Source organism: Stegostoma tigrinum, chromosome 11, assembly GCF_030684315.1.
Source record: "Stegostoma tigrinum isolate sSteTig4 chromosome 11, sSteTig4.hap1, whole genome shotgun sequence".
In the NCBI taxonomy this organism is placed as follows: Eukaryota; Metazoa; Chordata; class Chondrichthyes; order Orectolobiformes; family Stegostomatidae; genus Stegostoma; species Stegostoma tigrinum.
In genome coordinates, this window is record NC_081364.1 from 10,139,406 (window position 1) to 10,160,812 (window position 21,407).

General features: G+C 44.7%; 1 protein-coding gene across 8 annotated transcripts in view; it reads left to right on the plus strand.

The window, feature by feature from the left end:
- The first annotated feature begins 419 nt into the window (after positions 1 to 419).
- Positions 420 to 21,407, plus strand: part of si:ch211-161c3.5 (uncharacterized protein C3orf18) — an 86,666-nt gene continuing 65,678 nt past the window's right edge. For 7 of the 8 annotated variants that reach the window (XM_059649743.1, XM_048547495.2, XM_048547497.2 and 4 more), the window contains exon 1: positions 4,467 to 4,837. The gene's annotated coding sequence lies outside the window, so the exon portion shown is untranslated. Of the gene's footprint in view, positions 597 to 4,466; positions 4,838 to 21,407 lie in introns of those variants that run through there. The other variant, XM_048547498.2, reaches the window with a different exon arrangement.

Consider the following 21,407-nt stretch of genomic DNA (forward strand, 5'->3'; position numbering starts at 1 on the left):
TGACCGGCCCCGCCCCTTCCACCACGGCTCCGCCTCCACCACCTCGATGCGCCCCCTCCTCCACGGCCCAGCCCCGCCCCTGCCGCCTCGGCCCCGGATGCACCTGTGCCTTTGCGGACAGTTGTGCGTCCAGTCGATGTTTTTGCCAAGGAGCTGATGTCGTTTGGCAGTCTCTGGGTGTTAGGGAGGCAGGGCCTGGTGCTAGTTAGGGTGACCGAGTTTCCAATGAGAAGATAATAAAATGTGAGGCTGAATGAACACAGCAGGCCAAGCAGCATCTCAGGAGCACAAAAGCTGACGTTTCGGCCCTAGACCCTTCATCAGAGAGGGGGATGGGGTGAGGGAACTGGAATAAATAGGGAGAGAGGGGGAGGCGGACCGAAGATGGAGAGTAAAGAAGATAGGTGGAGAGAGTTTCCAATGAGTTAAAGTTAGCAGAATGTGGAGGACTGGGTAGAAGCGCGTTTTGATTGGTCATTCCTAGAGTTAACAGGAAGAATGAGGATTTCAGCATCAGATCTGTGGCTCAGTTGGTGTTACAGAGGTGGAATTAAACAGTCTCAGTGCGAAGAGATGGTCAAGAGCTCACAGGAAGGGTTAAGTATAACATGACATGTTTACAAGCAGTTTTTTTCTTTATTCTTTTGTGGAATGTGTGCGTCATTTCTTGCTCATCTCAAATTGAATCTTCACCTCAGTGGAAAGGGCAGATAAGAGCAACCACATTGGCCAGTCTGCATAAGGCAGCTATTTTCCTTCGTAAAGGGCATTATTGAGCCCTGGGTTTTTAAGACAATCGATAATGGTTTCCTGGTCACTGTTACAGATGGCTAGCTTTGTTTTCAGGATTTATTAATTGAATTCCAATTCCAAGGCAGGGTTGAACCTGTGTTCTCAGAGTGTTAGCTTGGGCCTCTGGATTATTTGTCGAGTGACATTACCAATACCTTCACACCACATATGATCAAATTAGGAGCAGACACTTGTGGACTGCTCTGCCATTTGATATAATCGTAACTGTTCTCATTATGTCCTCAACTCTACTGTCAACCCCGTTTACCCTTTGACTCACTTGTTAACCAGAATCTATCTAACTCAGCCTTAAAAAATTTCAATGACCCTGTCTCTACTGGGAACGAAACTTCACACACTGACAGCTGTCATTCTGTTAACCGTTATGTTCTGCTAAGTTGAGCCAACTTAGATAAGTCCACGAGCCCAGTAGGCCAACTGGTAGTGAACATTTCTCCTCATCTCTTTCTTTGAAGACCCCCTCATTTGTAAAATGTTCTATATTTTAGTTTTGAAAGTACAGTCCCAAAAAGTGATAAATGTTTATATGTCACCAGATACCATTTGGAGAGTTTTCTACAGGTGCCCATATCAATTTTTAATGCGTGTAATGATGCTTTCAAATGTGTTTGTCAACAACACCACAAACCAATGCCTTTGTTCATACACCTTTTAAGAGAAAATTCCTTCTGAAATTTTCCTGCAATGTGAAGTTGGCAATTTTCACAAAGTCTGCAAAGAAACTTGATTCATAATAAAAAAAAATACAATTTGATTTTTCACTGGATCAGCTGAAACACTATTAGCTTGCAGCTGATCTCAGGCAGTGGCTATTTACAACAGTGAAACTTTGAGGCTTTTAAAGAACCCAAAGCTGGAATACAGCTCATCACAATCTGGTGCAATTTATGGAACAATGCTCCTGTCCCTAGAAACCAATCTTTTAGTAAAATGTTTAAATTTCAGAAAGATTAGTCAACATATTCATCATGGCTCTAACTTGCACCATGTAACTATCAAATATGATGTTGAAATGCCAGTGTTGGACTGAGGTGGACAAGGTCAAAACTCATATGACACCAGGTTATAGTCCAACACATTTATTTGAAAATGGAAGCTTGCATTTTCGAATAAACCTGTTGGACTATAAAAATAACAAAAGAACTGTGGATGCTGTAAAACAGGAACAAAAGCAAAGTTGCTGGAAAAGCTCAGCAGGTCTGGCAGCATCTGTGAGGGAGAAAACAGAGTTAACTTTTCGGGTCTGGTGATCCTTCTTCAGACCCTTTTGAGGAATGGTCACCAGACACTGGCCTCACAGCTTAGTCTATTTTGGCTCAACTTAGGAAAACAGAATGATTAATGGAATGAGAACAAACACAGTGCCATTGGGAACAAAAATAGAAGTTCCTGGAAAAGCTCAGCAGGCCTGGCAGCATCTGTGAAGAAAAATCAGAGTTAATGCTTTGCGTCCGGATCATTAGAAATAGAAAATGCTGTCCCTTTGCACTTTAGATTTCTAAATTTTTTCCCCGTTTAGAAAATAGTCCACAACTCTATTCTTCCTACTAAAGTGCATGACTTCATCCTTTCTTGCTGTTTCATTCTACAATACAGCTTTGGGATTGATTCATTGAATGATTGCTTTATTGTCACATTTAAAAGTGTAAAATGGTTATAACAAATGTTACAGTTAGATCTGCTGTCGGGAGCTCGCAAGATTTCATCCGGTGTTGGTATCATCTTGCATTGATGAGCAATCTCATCAGCCACGGTCATTTAAGATAACAAAGTGTGAAGCTGGATGAACACAGCAGGCCAAGCAGCATCTCAGGAGCTAAAATGCTGACGTTTCAGGCCTAGACCCTTCGTCAGAGCTCTCTGATGAAGGGTCTAGGCCTGAAACGTCAGCCTTTGTGCTCCTGAGATGCTGCTTGGCCTGCTGTGTTCATCCAGCCTCACACTTTGTTATCTTGGATTCTCCAGCACCTGCAGTTCCCATTATTTCTGTCACGGTCATTTCCTTTCTTTGTCTAATTAACGCATGTAACATATCTAAACTCCTGCTTCTTAACAAATTCATTAAACTAAAAGAATTAGTTTAATTTGGGTTAGCTGTGATCACAAAACTCAGTGAAGGTGGCTAGGTAGTGTCCACCATCTTTCTCCTGTATCTCACTGTTGCATGAGGTGTACTCCAATATAGGACATTAAAAGCGAGTGTAATTTACGGACGGGTTTTGTGAACCAGGGCTGCTTATGGGGATGCTGTTTGCCTGGGCATTGGCCCTCTCTCCCTGGAAAACATGGATGTGCACAGCCTAATTGTGCAGGTGATCAGCAATCAACACCTCTACCCTACAACCCCCATTATATGTCACGTGTGTATTGTCAAGATCCATTTGACTGTAATGCGTTCTGTCGATGAATTTCCTTTTTTTTCGCTAGTCTGGCTTGTGGAGTGCCCATGTGAGCAATGTGTACTGGTTGGTGCTTGGCATCTGTGGACAGTACACCAGTCTGTTGCCATATTAGAGACAGAAAGGGATAGAATCATAGAATCCCTACAATGTGGATGCGGGCCATTTGGGCCATCATGTCGACACCAACCCTCCGAAGACCACCTCACCCTGTCGCCGTAACCCTGCATTTCCCATAATTAATCCACCTAGCCTGCACAACCCTGGACTCTATGGGCAATTTTGCGTAGCCAATCCATCTAATTTGCACATCTTTGGACTGTGGGAGGAAACCAGAGCATCCGGAGGAAACCCACGTAGACACAGGGAAAGTGTGCAAACTCCACACAGACAGCTGCCCAAGAGTGGAAATGAACCCAGGCTCCTCTCTCTGTGAAGCAGCAGAGCTGACCACTGTGCTGACTTATGAGGGTAGTGTGTAAAAATGTCATTGAGGCAGGAGATCAGCCATGATCTAGTTGAATGGTGGAGTTCGCTTGATGGCCTGAATAGCCTACTCTTGCTCCTATGTTCCTATGTCATAGAGTGGGCAGGCCACAAAAGATGATGGGGAGGCAAAGCCCTGGTGGTGTTATCCCCAGGCTATTTTCACAGAAGCACAGGTAATGTTCTGAGGACATGAGTTCAAGTCCTGCAATGATAGATGGTGGAATTTGAATTCAATTGAAAAAAAAACTGGAATTAATAATCTAATGATAAACATGAAACCATTGGTGATAGTTGTGGGAAACCTGCCTGTATTATGGCTGCCCTTCAGGGAAGGAACCTGCTTCCCTAACTTGTCATGGCCAACATGTGACTCTTACTCCACAGTGATGTGATTGACTCTTAACTGCAGTCTGGACAATTAGAGATGTGTGATAAACCTAGATAGCAAGTGGTTCCCACATTTGTGAGTAAACATTGAAAAAAAGTGGAATCTCCATTGTTTTAAACAAAAATTCTAATTTTTGTTTGCATTGCTTGAGGATGGAAAATGGGTGCGGAAGACAATAGGGGAGGGGAGGGTCATCTGTGAAAATAGTAACACAGTTAAAATTGCTGCCCTTCCCCAGTCAGAGCTGCCAGATAGAAATTACAGCAGAATTTGGCTCTACACAACCTGCTCCTGGAGCAGTCCCTATCCCCTGACTGACAGCACAGCATTCCAATCAACACGGGAGGAACGGGTCTTTTGTTGCGGAGCAACCCAATCACCAGCTGATGTAGATGTCAGCTGGAGCTAGGCTGTGCTGAATGGTGCCTGGAGAAGAGGAGCATTGCGAATAAAACATAATCAGTGCACCGAGAGGAGGAGGGTGGATGATAAATAAGCCAGACTATCTGTATAGTGAGCCTACTCACAGCCAGTCATGTTAAATTGCCTCCGTTTTGGTCTCAACCATCAACAAAGGCTTCAAACTGAATTGTCCCCTACTTTCCACTTTTAAAGGAAAAGCAGAAATTTTAGCGAGTCACAGTGTGGGTTTGTCATTTCGCCTGGGCATTCTTGAAGACGCAGTGTTTTATCCTGATGGAGAGGCTTGAAAGAAAGGACGACTGATTCCCTGTAATCAGAGGCAACAGTGAGTAACAACAATTTCACTCAAATCTAGCTCAGCAAAAGCCTTGTTTCTCTCAGCAGCTAACCCCTTTAGCTGTTCTACTGCAGGCCTGTGCATTTATACTGAGCTGAATAACCATAGCTACATTGAAAGCATCAATACCATTCCCAAGGACGATTAAACATTCAAAATATATTTTCATCCTTGAAATTAGCATTCTTCACTTTTTACAGTTGGTTGTAATTTCCACAGACCCATTTATTGACTGTGCTCAGTGATCAACACCAGGGCGCAATTAGTGCTCTTGTTCACAATCGTTCACAGTAAGGTTAGCCTTGTCTGATTCAGGCCTGCTGATGTTCATGTATTGTACTTGTCGCAAGCTATCACTTAATGAACAGACTGTAATGTATTTGACAGGCTGCATTTTCACTGTAATTTGTGTGCTGTTTATATGTCCATCTTTAAGCTCCTAATACCTAACGCTCGATTGCAACTAATGCCTTGCTAACCCTCCCTTGACATGCATTTCACTGTGTATTTTGTTGCCTGTTTTGTTCGCTATCTGTGTATGATGGAGGAATTTGCAATGAGGAGACAGTGTGTACTGTACTATAGAGTTCTGATACTGCTGGCTGATAGACTGCTGGCTGCCAGCTTCACCACCAGACAGTGTCATTTGTTCTAAAGTCCATCAACAGGCAGGATTGACAGGAAAAGAACTGGCCATTTAGCCCATCCGTCCATGCCAGTGTTAATGCTCCACTCTTTGGGCTGGACTTTCACAGGGCCCAGGAGAACCTGTGAATTGTTTCAAATGGCAGATGGGAGCCCGTGCCTAGGTCCCAGTTCCTGGCTTCCCCAATTATTATTGGCATGGGTGAAGAGTTTGGACAGTCCAGATTCAGTGAGCTCTGTTGCTGGGGTAGCCATCACCTAAATTCCACAATTCTTCTGGAATTGCATCTATTTCGCAATGATTCCTGCTTTCTAACCCCTCAGAGGAGTGGTAAATCATATTTTTGGACACAAGAACCTTTTGAAAGATTTCCATACATATCAATACATGACTGTCCTACAATTCATCCATGGATTCTATACAGTCTACGCTAACATATGCCCCTTGTGATGGTACTGTGCCTTAAACAGGGACTTGTTCCATGTTGTTTGTTTTGCAGAGTGGTGTTATCACCCTGGAGCCAGAATGCTTGCTTCAGAAGAAGTGGGTTAACAGCTTTGAGCTCCCTGAGTATTTTTTGTTTAATTAGACAAAAGAAGCTTGAGAGGAGAGAGATCAGAGATAATGGGAACTGCAGATGCTGGATGAACACAGCAGGCCAAGCAGCATCTTAGGAGCACAAAAGCTGACGTTTCGGGCCTAGACCCTTCATCAGAAAAGGGGGATGGGGAGAGGATTCTGAAATAAATAGGGAGAGAGGGGGAGGCGGACCGAAGATGGTTAGAGGAGAAGATGGTTAGAGGAGAAGATAGGTGGAGAGGAGAGTATGGGGGGCAGGTAAGGAGGGGATAGGTCATCCAGGGAGGATGGACAGGTCGAGGGCTCGGGATGAGGTTAGTAGGTAGGAAATGGAGATGCGGCTTGAGGTGGGAGGAGGGGATAGATGAGAGGAAGAACAGGTTAGGGAGGCAGGGACGAGCTGGGCTGGTTTTGGGACACACGGCACTTACCCCTGCAACTGCAGGAAGTGCTACACCTCCCCCCACACCTTCTCCCTCACCTCCATCCCAGGCCCCAAGATGACTTTCACATCAAGCAGATGTTCACCTGCACAACCGCCAATGTGGTATACTGCATCCGCTGCACCCAGTGTGGCTTCCTCTACATTGGGGAAACCAAGCGGAGGCTTGGGGACCGTTTTGCAGAACACCTCTGCTCGGCTCGCAATAAACAACTGCACCTCCCAGTCGTGAACCATTTCAGCACCCTTCCCATTCCTAACACGATATGTCCATCCTGGACCTCCTGCAGTGCAACAATGATGCCACCCGTAGGTTGCAGGAACAGCAACTCGTATCCCGTTTGGGAACCCTGCAGCCCAATGGTATCGATGTGGATTTCACCAGCTTCAAAATCCCCCCTCCCCTGACTGCATCCCAAAGACTGTCCAGCTTGTCCCTGCCTCCCTAACCTGTTCTTCCTTTCACCTATCCCCACCTCAAGCCACACCTCCATTTCCTACCTACTAACCTCATCCCGAACCCGCGACCTATCCATCCTCCCCGGACTGACCTATCACCTCTCTACCTCCCCCGCCGTACTCTCCTCTCCACCTATCTTCTCCTCTATCCATCTTCAGTCCGCGTCCCCCTCTCTCCCTATTTATTTCAGAATCCTCTCCCCATCCGCCTTTTCTAATGAAGGGTCTAGGCCAAAAATGTCAGCTTTTGTGCTCCTGAGATGCTACTTGGCCTGCTGTGTTCATCCAGCTCCACACTTCGTTATCTCAGATTCTCCAGCATCTGCACTTCCTATTATCTCTCTCCAGCACATGAGACAATCTGTGTGTCTGTGTTTGCCTTTGCGAAGGGTATATTTAGGGGATTCTGCTATATTGGAATAGTTGATGATTAGTAGTTAAATAATATATTCTTTTGTTAAGTATTTCAACAGAGTTAAAGTTGAAATTCTTTTATTGTTTATATTTTAACTGTGGTGTAAGAATAAAGTGTGTTTTGCTGGAAACATAGAAATTTTCCAACTGAATCATATCTGAAACCTTGTGCCTTACTCTTGCCTTTAAATAAGGAGATCAAAATTAGGGTCTGAGCTATCTCTTTGATGTATATTACGGGGGTTTGATCTGGTTCATAACACCCTCCATCCACTCTAATGGTCTTTGAACTCTTCATGCTAACTCATGGCACTTGTAATTACCCAGTCTTACATGCTGTATTGAAGCAAGCAAATAAAATGTGAGCCATTGACAGAACAGACCTAAGAGAAAGAAAGACTGTCACTCAAGCAACCTGTGTACCCTTGTTCAGCAAATTCTTGGAAGTCAGGGCTTTCAGATGGAGAATGTGCAATTTGGAGGGGCTCAGATTGAACAAAACAACTGCGAGGAAATCGCATTTTAAACGACCTTTTAACTAACATGTGTTGGCACAGTCACTTACCCAAACTGTTCAGGGAGTGAGGGGTGGGGGCAGTGCTCCTAATATCAGTGTGCACCCAGACCCCTGGAATGAAAATTGTGCCTTTGGACATATTTTCCTTTCCTGGGGTAAATGCACTGAACTGGGGAATCTCCAACAAAAATAGAAGTTGTTGGAAAAGCTCAGCAGGACTGGCAGAATCTGTGAAGAAAAGAATCAGAGTTAACATTTTGGTTCCGGTGACCCTTCCTCAGAGCTGAGGAATCTTCAACTCTCACTACGTGCCATCAATGCGAAAACCCAATGTTCTATCTACAGAAATTTCTTCTGAATTCCCTATGGGATATTTTGGTGCTTGTCTTTTTTTGGTGGCCTCTAGTTATGCTCTTCCCAACAAGACGAACATTCTCCTTGTATCCACCTTATCAAAAACGTTTCTCATTTTGAAAGCCCAGACTTTCAATAATTGACAGGTTTTTTGTCTTAGATCTAATTTGTCAATGGCTGCATTTTATTTACACAAGACAATGAAGCGTCAGGTGTTTATAGATTGTCTTTTGATACTTTGAGGTGTCTGCTGGATTGATAGTTTTATATGATTGTAGTTTCACTATTTGTTCTAAAGAAGCTACAAATTTTTTAAGTCTTTCCGCAGATTTCATTGTTACAAATGGCATAGGTACAATGTGTGTACTAGGTTAATGAAAGGGTTATGGAGCTCATTTCAGCATCTTTTGTTAAAAAGAGGAGAGACCCAAAACTTTTCTGATATGAAAACCACATGATTCAAAAACCATTTTCTTGAATATTGTGAATTAAAGTAATTAAATCAAGAAAATTCCTCACCATTCCCTTTCAATGATTGAAAAAGTTAGTGATTTAATACCAAAGTACAATTTTAACAAAAGATAACTCCAGTTGCTCTTCTGAAGCGCTTTAAAATCTTCCTTTTCTATTGCCAGCACTGATCTTGGGATTAGTGTTTCTTGTCCTTGGCCTTGGAAGAAACGTTCCAATGCATTTACCTTGTCTATAATTACCACCACCATGTTGAGCAACTCAATTACATTGTTCCTCTATATTCTCAGTTTGAGAGAATACTGCCTTAATAGGTATTATCTTTCACAATCTTCATCTTCTTGACTGCATTAGGTTTTCAACGCAGATCTAATGCCTCTTATACTGAGTGCTGCATGCTGCATTTGAAAACCTAATCACTATACAGAGCACTGAAAAAGAGAGCAACTGCAAATGGCAGAATTCTGAAACAGAAACAGATACCAAAGCACTCAGCAGGTCAATTATCATTCATAGCCAAAGTAGACAGTTATAGTGTCGTAGAGGTTTACAATGTGGAAACAGGCCCTTTGGCCCACTTGTTCATGCTGCCCAGTTTTCACAATTAAGCTAGTCCCAATTGCCTGAATTTGGTCCATATCCCTCCTTGCCCATCCCATCCCATGTCTCTGTCCAAATATTTCTTAGATGATAAAATTGTACTCGCCTCTACCACTACCTCCGGTAGCCCATTCCAGACACTCACCATCCTCTCTGTGAAAAAAATCCCCCTCAGAACCATTTTGTATCTTTCCCCTCTCGACTTCAACCTATACCCTATAGTTTTAGAGTCCCTTACCATGGGGAGAATCTGTTAGATATCTACGTTATCTATGCCTGTCACGATTTTATAGACTTCTATAAGATCACTCCTCAATTTCCTACACTCCAGGGAAAAAAGCCCCAGTCTATCCTTATAACGCAAACCTTCCAGTCCACTTAGCGTCTTAGTATATCTTTTCTTCTGTCTGGAAGAGCCATCTATATATTGACTATGCGTTTTATAGTCATAGAATCCCTACAGTGCGGTTACAGGCCCTTCGGCCCAACAAGTCCACACTGACCCTGAGTGAAGGCGATCCAGATCCAGATCCATCCACCTATGACCCACCTAATCTGCACATCCCTCAACACTATGGGCAATTTAGTATGAACAATTCACCTAGCCTGCACATTTTTTAGACTCTGGGAGGAAACCAGAGCACCTGGAGGAAACTCGCACAGACACAAGGAGAATGTGCAAACTGCACACACACAGTCACCCAAGGGTGGAATGGAACCCAGGCCCTTGGCACTGTGAGGCAGCAGTGCTAACCACTGAGCCACCATGCCACCTTTAGTTTAATATTATCCTTTTCATATTAGGGCGATCAGAACTACACGTAGTACTCCAAATGTGATGGAGTTAATGTGTAAACTATGGCAAGTTCATCCCAACTGTTGATGAACAAGGGACTGAAAGATCATTAGGGGTACGTGAAAATGAGGAGTAATTGGATTGAATGGCAGAGCCTGCTCAATGGACCAAGTGGCTAACTCCTGCTCCTAATTTATATGTTCAGATGGAAAGCCCCCACTGAAAACTGTCAATTTGTCCAGCTCCCACATATCTGAAGAAAGATCATTGACATAAAATATTATCTCTGTTTTTTTCTCATTGCAGATGTGGCCAGACCTGCTGAGTTTCCACAGTGCTTTCTGTTTTTATTTAGGATGTGCTGCATCTGCAGGATCTTGCTTTTGTGTGGGCCAATAATTTAATAAGATATGGGGGGAGAATTAGGCTGTTTGACCCATCAAAGTCTGCTCTGCCATTTGATCATGGCCGATATGCTTCTTACCTCCACTTTCCTGCCTTCTTCCTATAACCCTTCAACCCATTACCAGTTAAAAATCTAACTCCTCAAATTTACTCACTGTCCCAGCAACCACTGCACTTTAGGGTAGCAAATTCTACACATTCACAAACCTTTGTGAGAAGTAGTTACTCTTGAACTCTGTCTTGAATTTGCTACCCATTATCCTAAGACTGTGATGTCTCATAATACCCCACAGGAGGAACCTCCACCTCTATTTTATCTGAATCTTTTATCATCATGAATACCTTCATTTGATGTCCCCTCATTCTTCTAAATCCCAGAGAGTATTCCAGAACTGTTCGATCTCTCTTCCTACAACATCTCTGGGATCAATCTAGTGACCATCCTCTGAACTGCCTTGATATGCCTCTACATTTCTCCTCAAATAAGGGGACCAAAATACTCCAGCTGCGGCCTCACCAATGTCATATATAATTGTGACAATACTTCCTTACCTTTATATTCTATTCTGTCAGCTATAAAAGCATTCTGTTCGTTTTCTTTATTATCTGCTGTACATGCATTCTGGCTTCCTGTGACTAATGAACATGGAGACCCGGATTCTTCTGCACCAGAAAACCTTGTAGTAGCTCCCCACTTACATAATAAGTCGCCTTCCCATTTCTCCGACAAAAATGCATGACCTCACACTCATTCGCGTTAAACTCCATCTGCCACATTTGGCCCACTCTCCTAACCTATCAATATTCATTTGTAAGGTTCTTATTTCCTCATTGCTGTTTACCGTCTTGCCTATTTTTGTGTGCCTACAAAATTGGCTAATTCTATCCTTGTATCCATGTTGCTAATGTAGATTGTAAATGGCTGCGATACAAGGACCAACTCTGTGACACCCCACTAGTTACTTCTTGTCATCCAGAAAAAAACCTATTTATCCCGAGATAGTAGGAACTGCTGATGCTGGTGAATCTGAGATAACATGGGGTGAAGCTGGATGAACACAGCCAGCCAAGCAGCATCAAAGGAGCAGGAAAGCTTGACGTTTCGGGTTGGGACTTTTCTTCAGAAATGGGGGAGGGGAAGGGGATTCTGAAATAAATAGGGAGACGCGGGAGGCGGATAGAAGATGGATAAAGGAGACGATAGGGTGAGAGAAGACAGACAGGTCAAAGAGGTGGGGTTAGAGCCAGTGAAGGTGAATGTAGGGGAGGATAGGTCAGTCCAGGGATGACGGACAGGTCAGGGGGGCGGGATGAGGTTAGTGGGTAGGTGATGGGGTTGGGGCTTGAGTGGGAGAAATGGTTAGGGAGGCGGGCACTAGCTGGGCTGGTTTTGGCGTGTGGTCGGGGGAGGGAAGATGTCATCGAGACACCGATTTGCCTCAACCTCTCCACCCTTCTCAACCACTCCAACCTCTTCCCCAGAGAATGCGCAGCCCTCCGCTCCCTCCGTTCCAATCACAACGGTATCATTAAACCTGCGGACAAGGGAGGCGCAGTTGTAGTATGGCGGACTGACCTCTACATTACTGAGGCCAGACACCAACTCTCTGACACCTCCTCCTACCGTCCCCTGGATCATGACCCCACCCCTGAGCACCAAACCATTATCTCCCAAACAATCCATGACCTCATCACCTCAGGTGACCTCCCACCCACAGCCTCTAATTGCATCGTTCGCCCGCCAATCCCACACCGCCCGCTTCTATCTCCTTCGCAAAATCCACAAACCTGACTTCCCTGGTCAACCCATTGTCTCCGCCTGCTCCTGCCCCACCAAACTCATCTCCACCTATCTGGATTCCATTTTCTCCCCCTTGGTCCAGGAACTCCCTACCTACATCCTTGAAACAACCCACGCTCTCCACCTCCTCCAGAACTTCCAATTTCCCGGTCCCCAACGCCTCATTTTCACTCTGGACATCCAGTCCCTATACACCTGCATTCCCCATGCTGATGGCCTAAAAGCCGTCGCCTTCTTCCTGTCCCGCACACCCGATCAGTCCCCCTCCGCTGCCACCCTCATCCACTTATCTCGTCCTCACCCTCAATAACTTCTCCTTTAATTCCTCCCACTTCCTACAGACAATGGGAGTGGCCATGGGTACCCGCATGGGCCCAAGCTATGCTTGCCTCTTTGTAGGGTACGGGGAACAATCCCTCTTCCAAAGCTACACAGGCCCTATCCCCCATCTCTTCCCCTGTTACATTGATGACTGTATTAGCGCCGCCTCGTGTTCCCACGAGGAGCTTGAACAGTTCATCCACTTCACCAACACTTTCCAGCCCGATCTTAAGTTCACCTGGACCACCTCTGATACCTCTCCCTCCTTCCTGGAGCTCTCTGTCTCCATCTCTGGCATCCACCTGGAAGCTGATATCCATTTTAAACCTACTGACTCCCACAACTACTTGGAATATTCCTCCTCTCACCCACCTTCCTGTAAAAATGCTGTCCCCTATTCTCAATACTTCGCCTCCGCCGCATCTGCTCCCGACATGAGGCATTCCACTCCCAGACATCCCGGGTGTCCTCTTTTTTCAAAAACCGCAACTTCCCCTCGACCGTGTCTCCCGCATTTCACGCAACTCATCCCTCACACCCCTAACTCACAATAATAACCAAAACAGAATCCCCCTCGTCCTCACGTACCACCCCACCAACCTCCAAATCCAACGCATCATCCTCTAACATTTCCGCCATCTGCAATCCGACCCCACCACCAAAGACATTTTTCCCTCCCCACCCTTATGTGCTTTCCGGAGGGACCACTCTCTCCGTGACTCCCTTGTCCTCTCCACACTCTCCCCCAGCCCCACCACCCCCGGCACTTTTCCCTGCAACAGCAGCAAGTGCTGCATCTGCCCTATACATCCCCCCTCACCCTGATCCCAGACCCTAGGAAGACTTTTCACGTGAAACAGATGTTCACCTGCACGTCTGTCAATGTTATATACTGTATCCGCTGTTCCCATTGTGGCCTCCTCTACATCAGGGAAACCAAATGGAGGCTTGGGGACTGCTATGTGGAACACCTCCGCTCTGTTTGCAACAAATAACTACACCTCCCAGTCGCAAACCGTTTCAATTCTCCCCCACCACTGCTCAGACGATGTGTCCATCCTGGGGCTCTCCTGCATCGCTACAATGACGCCACCCGAAAGATGCAGGAACAGCATCTCATATTTCGCTTGTGAACCCTGCAGCCCATGGGTATCAATGTGGATTTCACAAGCTTCAAAATCTCCCCTCCCCCGACCACACGCCAAAACCAGCCCAGCTAGTCCCCGCCTCCCTAACCATTCCTCCCATCTCAAGCCCCACCCCCATCCCCTACTCACTAACCTCATCCCACCCCCCTGACCTGTCCGTCCTCCCTGGACTGACCTACCCCCTCCTAACTCCCCACCTACATTCACCTTCACTGGCTCTAACCCTGCCTCTATGACCTGTCCACCTCCTCTCACCCTATCTTCTCCTTTACCCATCTTCTATCCGCCTCCCCCTGTTTCCCTATTTATTTCAGAATCCCCTTACCCTCCCCCATTTCTGAAGAAGGGTCCAGACCTGAAAAGTCAAGCTATCCTGCTCCTCTGATGCTACTTGGCCCTCTGTGTTCATCCAGCTTCGTAACTATTTATCCTGATCCTCTGTCTTCTGTCCGTCAGCCAGTTGCCTATCCAATAAATTGCTCTTATGATCCAACTTTGTGAATTATCTTTTTGTGCGTCACCGTCTCAAACGCCTTCCGGAAGCTCAGATATAACTACAGGATCCTCATTATTCACTTTGCTTTTTACATGTTCGGAGAACTCTAGCAAATTAGCCAAACATGATTTGCCCTTCATAAAACCATGCTGACTCTGATAGATAGCATTTGACTTTCCAAATGTCCTGATATGGCTTCCTTGATAATTGATGCTAACACTTTGCCAACAACTGATGTTAAACGAACTAGTCTATAATTTCTCATAGATTGCGCCCCTCCCTTTTTGAATAAGCGTGTTACATTAGAATTTTTCCAATCCACTGGAAACATTCCTGTGTCCAGGGAATTTTGGAATATCATAAACATTTAATCCACTATCTCTGCTGCCACTTCCTTTAATATCCTAGGATGTAAATCATCAGGTCCGGGGGACTCATCTGCCCTCAGTCCTCAGTTATCGGAGTGCTTTTGTCATGCACCATGAAAACTGAGGCAAAGTAATGATTTATCATCTCTGTCATTTCAGTGTTCCCCACTATTAACTCTCCACTTTCATCTTCCAAGAGACCAACATTCACCTTAGCAACTCTCTTCCCTTTTATATACCTATAGAAACTTTTGCTATCCTTTTTGATATTTTGTACAAGTTTTCTTTTGTAATTTATCTTAGCTCTTTTTATTAATTTCTTTTTTTTTTGAAAGTTTCCCAATCCTCCTACCTGCAACAGGTTGTTGCAATATGGTATGCCTTATTTTTTGACTATATTGTCCTTGACCTTCTTGTTTAGCCATGAATGTTTTTTATTCCCCCTGCCTTACCATCTTTCTTCATCATCGGGATATATTTTTCTAGTGAGGACTTGACTAGTTGAGTACAACTGCCACTGCTCATTTACAATCTAATCTTTTAGCATTCCTGCCCAATGTACTCAGGCCAAATCTGCCCTCATGCCGATGTAACTTTGTTTGTTTAATTCCAGAACACTGCTGCGGGACTGCACTTTCTCACCCCCAAACTGAATTTTGAATTCTATCATACTATGGTCACTACTCTCTAGAATATCCTTAAGTATGATGTCATCAATTAATCTCTCCACATTACACAATACCATATCCAGAGTAGCCTGCACCCTAGTTGTTTCCACAACATACTGCTCCAAGAAACAATCTCTAATACATTCAATGAACTCTTCCTCCAGGCTACCCTTGGCAATTTGATTCTTCCAATCTATGTCCACGTTAAAACCACCCATGATTATTGCTGCACCTTTCCTGCAAGCCTCTAATATTTCCTGGTTTATACTGTGCCCAACTGCGGAACTACTGTTTGGGGATCTGTAGATTACTCCTACCAAGTACTTCTCTTTGCTATTTCTTATTTCTACCCAGACTGATTCCACATCTTGATCTCCCATCTTTACGCCATTTCTCATTACAGCACTGATCCCTTCATTTCCAATGTTTTATCTTGGCCTTGCAGAATCACAAAGAGTGGGATTTCTGCTTCCCCTGCTCAGGAGTTGGAATGCAGGCTTATAAAATGCAGAACGTGACCTGCCACCAACCTGCCTGCCTTCCCCCATCCATATCCCATTTTACCGAGTGCTGTTGGAGGAAGGTGGGGGCACTCACTTTTGGGCCTCTTGTATATGTCTTAAGTGCCTCATCCTGCTCTTGCCAGTATTTTACCACAGCATAGTTGAGAGTTGGTTATACCAGATGGGTATCCCAGCAGTTTTTACTGGGCAAGAAGGTCGCTGGCAAGGGAGGCTTCCTCTACTGGGAGTGTTGTGTGTCCACCAGAGGCAGATCACTGAAATTCTCCTCTACTCCCACCACTGCCTCTCACACCCAGTTGTCATCCACCCAACCCCTTTCCTCCCATACTGGGACCTGCCAATTGTATAATGCCATTACCTTGAATGTAACTGATGTTTGGCTTCCATGGCTTCCTGTTTTCTAGGCACTGCCTATGGTTCCCAGTAGTAGCCCTGGATTGTACCTGGTACTGACTGTTGAGGCAGGGACCCCACCCACCCCAAGATGGAGCCAGAATTCTTCAAAATTTCATCTTCAAGACCGTCAATCCTATCTATGCATCCCATAATTTTATAGACTTCTATCAGGCCTCCCCTCAGCCTCCAACACTCCAGAGAAAACAACATGAGTTTGTTCAGTCTCTCCTTATAGCTCATACCCTCTTAATCCAGGCGGCATTCTGATAAACTTCTTCTGCACCTTTTCCAAAGCCTCCATATCCATGCTGTAATGTGGTGATACAGCTCCTCAAACAAGTAGGTAAAGCTGTTTTCTTTCACTTTATTCAGTCAATTTTTTTTTATTCATTGATGTGGGTGTCACTGGTTGGGTCAGCATTTATTGCTTGTCCCTAGTTGCCCCTTGAGAAGGTGGTGGTGAGCTGCCTTCTTGAACTACTGCAGTCCACGTGCTGTAGGTTGACCCACAATGCCCTTAGGGAGGGAATTCCAGGATTTTGACCCAGTGACAGTGAAGGAATTGTGATATATATCCAAGTAAGGGTGGTGAGTGGGAATTTGCAGGTGGTGATGTTCCCATACATCTGCTGCCCTTGGCCTTCTAGCTAGAAATAGTCATGGACTTGGAAGGTGCTGGCTAAGGATCTCTGGTGAATTTTGAGCTTTCTATTTGTAAATCCTCTACTCCGAACTCCATGGAAATGCAGTTCCTAAAACCGTCTCAGTCACTCCAGAATAGAAACTCCTATCTATAATTAATATTAATGCTGAATGCACAGACCATTGATCTCAGGTTTTGGTTTGAATGTGGAAATGTGGGAGAGACAATAGAGTAGCGGTAATATCACTGGGCTAGTAATTCAGAGATAAAACCAGCATGTGTTGGAAATCCTCAGCAGGTCTGGCAGCATCTGTGGATTTGTAAACTGACCACCAGGTTTCCTGTATGACAGCAATCAAGAGGCGAAGGTGACATACAAATAATTTCACTGAGCTAGTAATTCAGGGATTCAAGTTAATCCTGTAGTGACCACACCATCTCATAGAATTTAGAATCAATTCATGAAATTGGATTTTTCAGATGTTGTCTGGGGCCACCACAATATTGGCTGCTCATCCTTCTCTATCTCCAGACATATTAGCCATGGAGGGTTTGTTTCTGAGCCTTTTGCAACTTAATCATAGAATCCCTGCAGTACAGAAAAAGGCCATTTGGTCCTTCAGGTCTGCAGCAATGCTCCGAAGAGTATCCCAGAGACCCAACTCCCCAACCCTATCCCCATAACCCCACACTTACCCATTGCTAATTTCCCCTAATTTGTTCATTATTTTGGTCAATGAGAGCATGTTTAATTTCCAGCTGAAACCAATGGATAGTTTTTGTTTTTATTCATTCACAGGATGAGGGCATTGCTGTCTGGGTCAGCATTTATTGCCCATCCCTAATTGCCCAGATGGCAGTCATAAGTCAACCACATTGCTGTGAGTCTGGAGTCACATGTAGGCCAGACCAGGTAGGATGGCAGTTTCCTTCCCTAAAGGGCATGAGTGAATCAGATGGATTTTTCCGATAATCGGCAATGGATTCACAGTCATCATTAGACTCTTAATTCCAGATATTTATTTAATTCAAATTCTACCATCTGCTGTGGGTCTCTGGATTAACAGTCCAGTGATTACCACTAGGCCATTGCCTCCCCTTATGATCAGTAGGGTGTATTTCTGCTCCCTCCTTCTCCCGTTGAGAGCTATGACTGCCAACTCTGAAGTATGTTTGTGGAAGTCAGTGTTGTGGTTGAGGTCACATATCTCGGGATAAGTCGAGGGGTTAGGCTTCAGCCTTTTCTGGCCCAACTGCATCACCTTTGTATGCTGATTGTAGCTGTGATCATGTTTGGCATAATTGCAGGCACTCAATTCAGCCGACACAAGGTTAGTGCTAATTAATGTTGAACACCTTGATACAAACCATAAATGGGACATGCACCTGAAGTGCTGTAACCTACAGAGCTGAGCACTGAGAGCTGGAAAGTGGGATCTTGTACCCTTAGTACAGGCATGACGAGTTGAATGGTCTCCTTCCATTTCAGTGCTACCCAAATGAATACCCACAAATGATCAAAGGATGTAAGGAAAGGCTTCCTTCAATGAAAACTAAAGTTACCACGTGCTAGAGCATCAGGTACAGGTACTATTAACATAGTAACATTAAAACATGATTAAAAACAATCTGTGAATCCTTACTGACTTTAGTCTTGGTCATTCTGTAGATACTGTCTCATTTGAGGTTGCATGAGTGTAAGACAAGAAGATGGGAAACTGACAGCGTTATGGTCGGGGTAGCTCAGTGGTTAGCAGAGCTGCCTCAGAGTGCCAGGTACCCAGGTTTGAGTCAACCCTCAGCTGACTGTGTGTGGAGTTTGTACGTTCTCCCCGTGTCTGCATGAGTTTCCACCGGGTACACCAGTTTCCTCTCACAGTCAAAAGATGTACAGGTTAGGTTGATTGGCCATGGTAAATGGCGTCTGGCTGAGATGCTCTTCAGAGGGCTATTGCAGACCTGATGGGCTAAATGACCTCTTTCGACACTAGGGATTCGAGGGTTAAAGAGGGGACAAACTAGACTGACCAAATTAAAGTGCTCTTCCAAAGTGACAGAGCCAACACAATGGGCAAATGACCTACCTCTGTGCTGTAAACAATGATGTGCTCAGTATTGAGATGCAGAAACCTTGAAAAGGGATTGAAGGAATTCTGTTGCAATTCTGCAGTGATTCATGAATGTTGAGAAATGTCTCAAGCTGCCTTTCAGAACATTGGCCAAAGATTAGAGACCAGGCAGACCCTCAACAAGGAACTGGATATCTACCAGGAAACTTTTCAGGGCAATCAGAAAAGAGTGGTTAATATGGAAAATGGGTTCACAAATGTGTTGTACACACTGAAATTCAGAATTTAAATGAATGAGAAGCAACCTTATTGAAACATACAAGATTTTTAGGGGCTTGACAGGGTAGGTGCAGAGAGGTTGTTTCTCCTTGTGGGAGAGTCCAGGACCAAAGGACATCATCTCAGATTAAAGGGTCACCTATTTAAAGCAGAGTCTCACAAAGTCTGTCTGAGGAATTCTCTACCATAGAGGGCTGTTGAGTCTGGCTCATTAAGAATATTCCAAGCTGAGAGAGACGGATTTTTAATAAGTAAGGGATCTGGGAAAAGGTGGGTAAATAGAATTGAAGATTATCAGATTAGCCATGATCTCATTGAGTGTTGCAGCTGACTCGATGGGCTGAATGGTCTACTTCTGCTCCCACATCTTATGGTCTCAGGAGGACAGTGGCAAAAGGAAATAGATTGCTTTGGTCTTTTCAGGATGTGAAGAAGAAAGAAGGTGTTTTGAGGTATGGAGCCATATGCACTTTTATAAATTACTTGGCCAAGTAGAATAAGAAATGAATGGATTCTCAGATTAGCATAATGGAAGTAATGAGTGACAAGAAAAACGATACACGTTATAATATACATGGCAGCACGGTGGCTCAGTGGTTAGCAAGGTTGCCTTACAGCACCAGGGACCCAGATTCAGTTCTACCCTTGGGGAGCTGACTGTGTGGAATTTGCACATTCTCCCCATTTTTCACATGGGTTTCCTCTGGCTACTCTGGTTTCCTCCCACGGTCCAAAGATGTACAGGCTAAACGGATGGGCTATGCTAAATTGCCCATAATGTCCAGGGATATGCAGGTTAGGCGGGATGTTCTTCAGAGGGGTGGTGTGGACTCGATGGGCCAAATGGCCTGTTTCCACAATGTAGAGATTCTATGATTGCAACACATTTCTGTGGCCATCACTATCTCAGGTGGGACTTAGGCCTTCTGACCCAGAGGTAAAGGAATGCACCACATGTTGTTCTAGATTCCCAAACAGTTTGCACTTTTTGGAATGCTTGAAGATGATCAATGCAGAGTCAGGCGATGGTAAAGTTGGCTGTTGGATGTTATGGTGAACGTTATAACATAATTTGAAGCAATTCCAGTGCAGAAGGAGGGCGTACAGTTGATTGCAACTGCGCCAAGTCCTCATCTTGTGTTAGATATAATGGGAACTGCAGATGCTGGAGAATCCAAGATAACAAAGTGTGGAGCTGGATGAATACAGCAGGCCAAGCAGCATCTTAGGAGCACAAAAGCTGACGTTTCGGGCCTAGACCCTTCATCAGAAAAGGGGGATGGGGAGAGGGTTCTGAAATAAATAGGGAGAGAGGGGGAGGCCGATCGAAGATGGATAGAGGAGGAGGTGTGAAGATGAGCAGCAAAGGGTCATGTCCTATCCTGGCCCATGTAGACTTGGTGCCCATCTCTTTGCCTAATCCTCAGTTTTTTAAAAAGGTGCCACTTTGTTGTGGTTCAACAAATATTCACCACAGGTCCTTCCTTCAGGAAGAGAACCAAAGAAGTAGAAAATTTGTTCATATCTGCAGTTTTCCAAAGTTTCCTAGGCCCTTGTCACACTGAGACCAAAGGCCAACTATGGTCAGAGACAGTTCCCAGGGCCTGGGTGAGGTCCAGAAAAGCATCCTTTAAACATCTGCTGCATTGAGCTCAAAGTGAGGGGAGTTGTCGCCATTGTAGCCACAGGCCATCTGTGAATGATCTTCCCCTCCACAGGTTTTTCCATTTGATGCTCCATTCATGGTTCACATCACGCATCAGCAGTGCCCACCCCTCCTCGGGTCATTTTCAATTTACCAGAACCTTGGGCATTTCCATCAATCCTCTGGACTGTGCAGGCCTGCTGCGCTCCCAAATTGGTCTGATTTTCTCCCGACATTGGAATATCAAAGTCCACCAGAAGTATTGCCATCAGGTGTCAGGAAACTTTTGAAATTACACTTGGAAATGACAGTTTCCAAGCTTAAAGTATCAGTTCGGCATTCCTCTGCTGTTTAACAGAAAGTTTAAACACCTTAAAGTGAATGCAATAAACCATAGGAGAGATGTGAAGTGGGCTGCTGATTCATTGTCTACTTAGCTCCTATGTCTTATGGTTATATATGTGAAACTGAGATAGATGGATTTTTAATCAGTAAATGTCTTTGGGGAAAAGGCAGA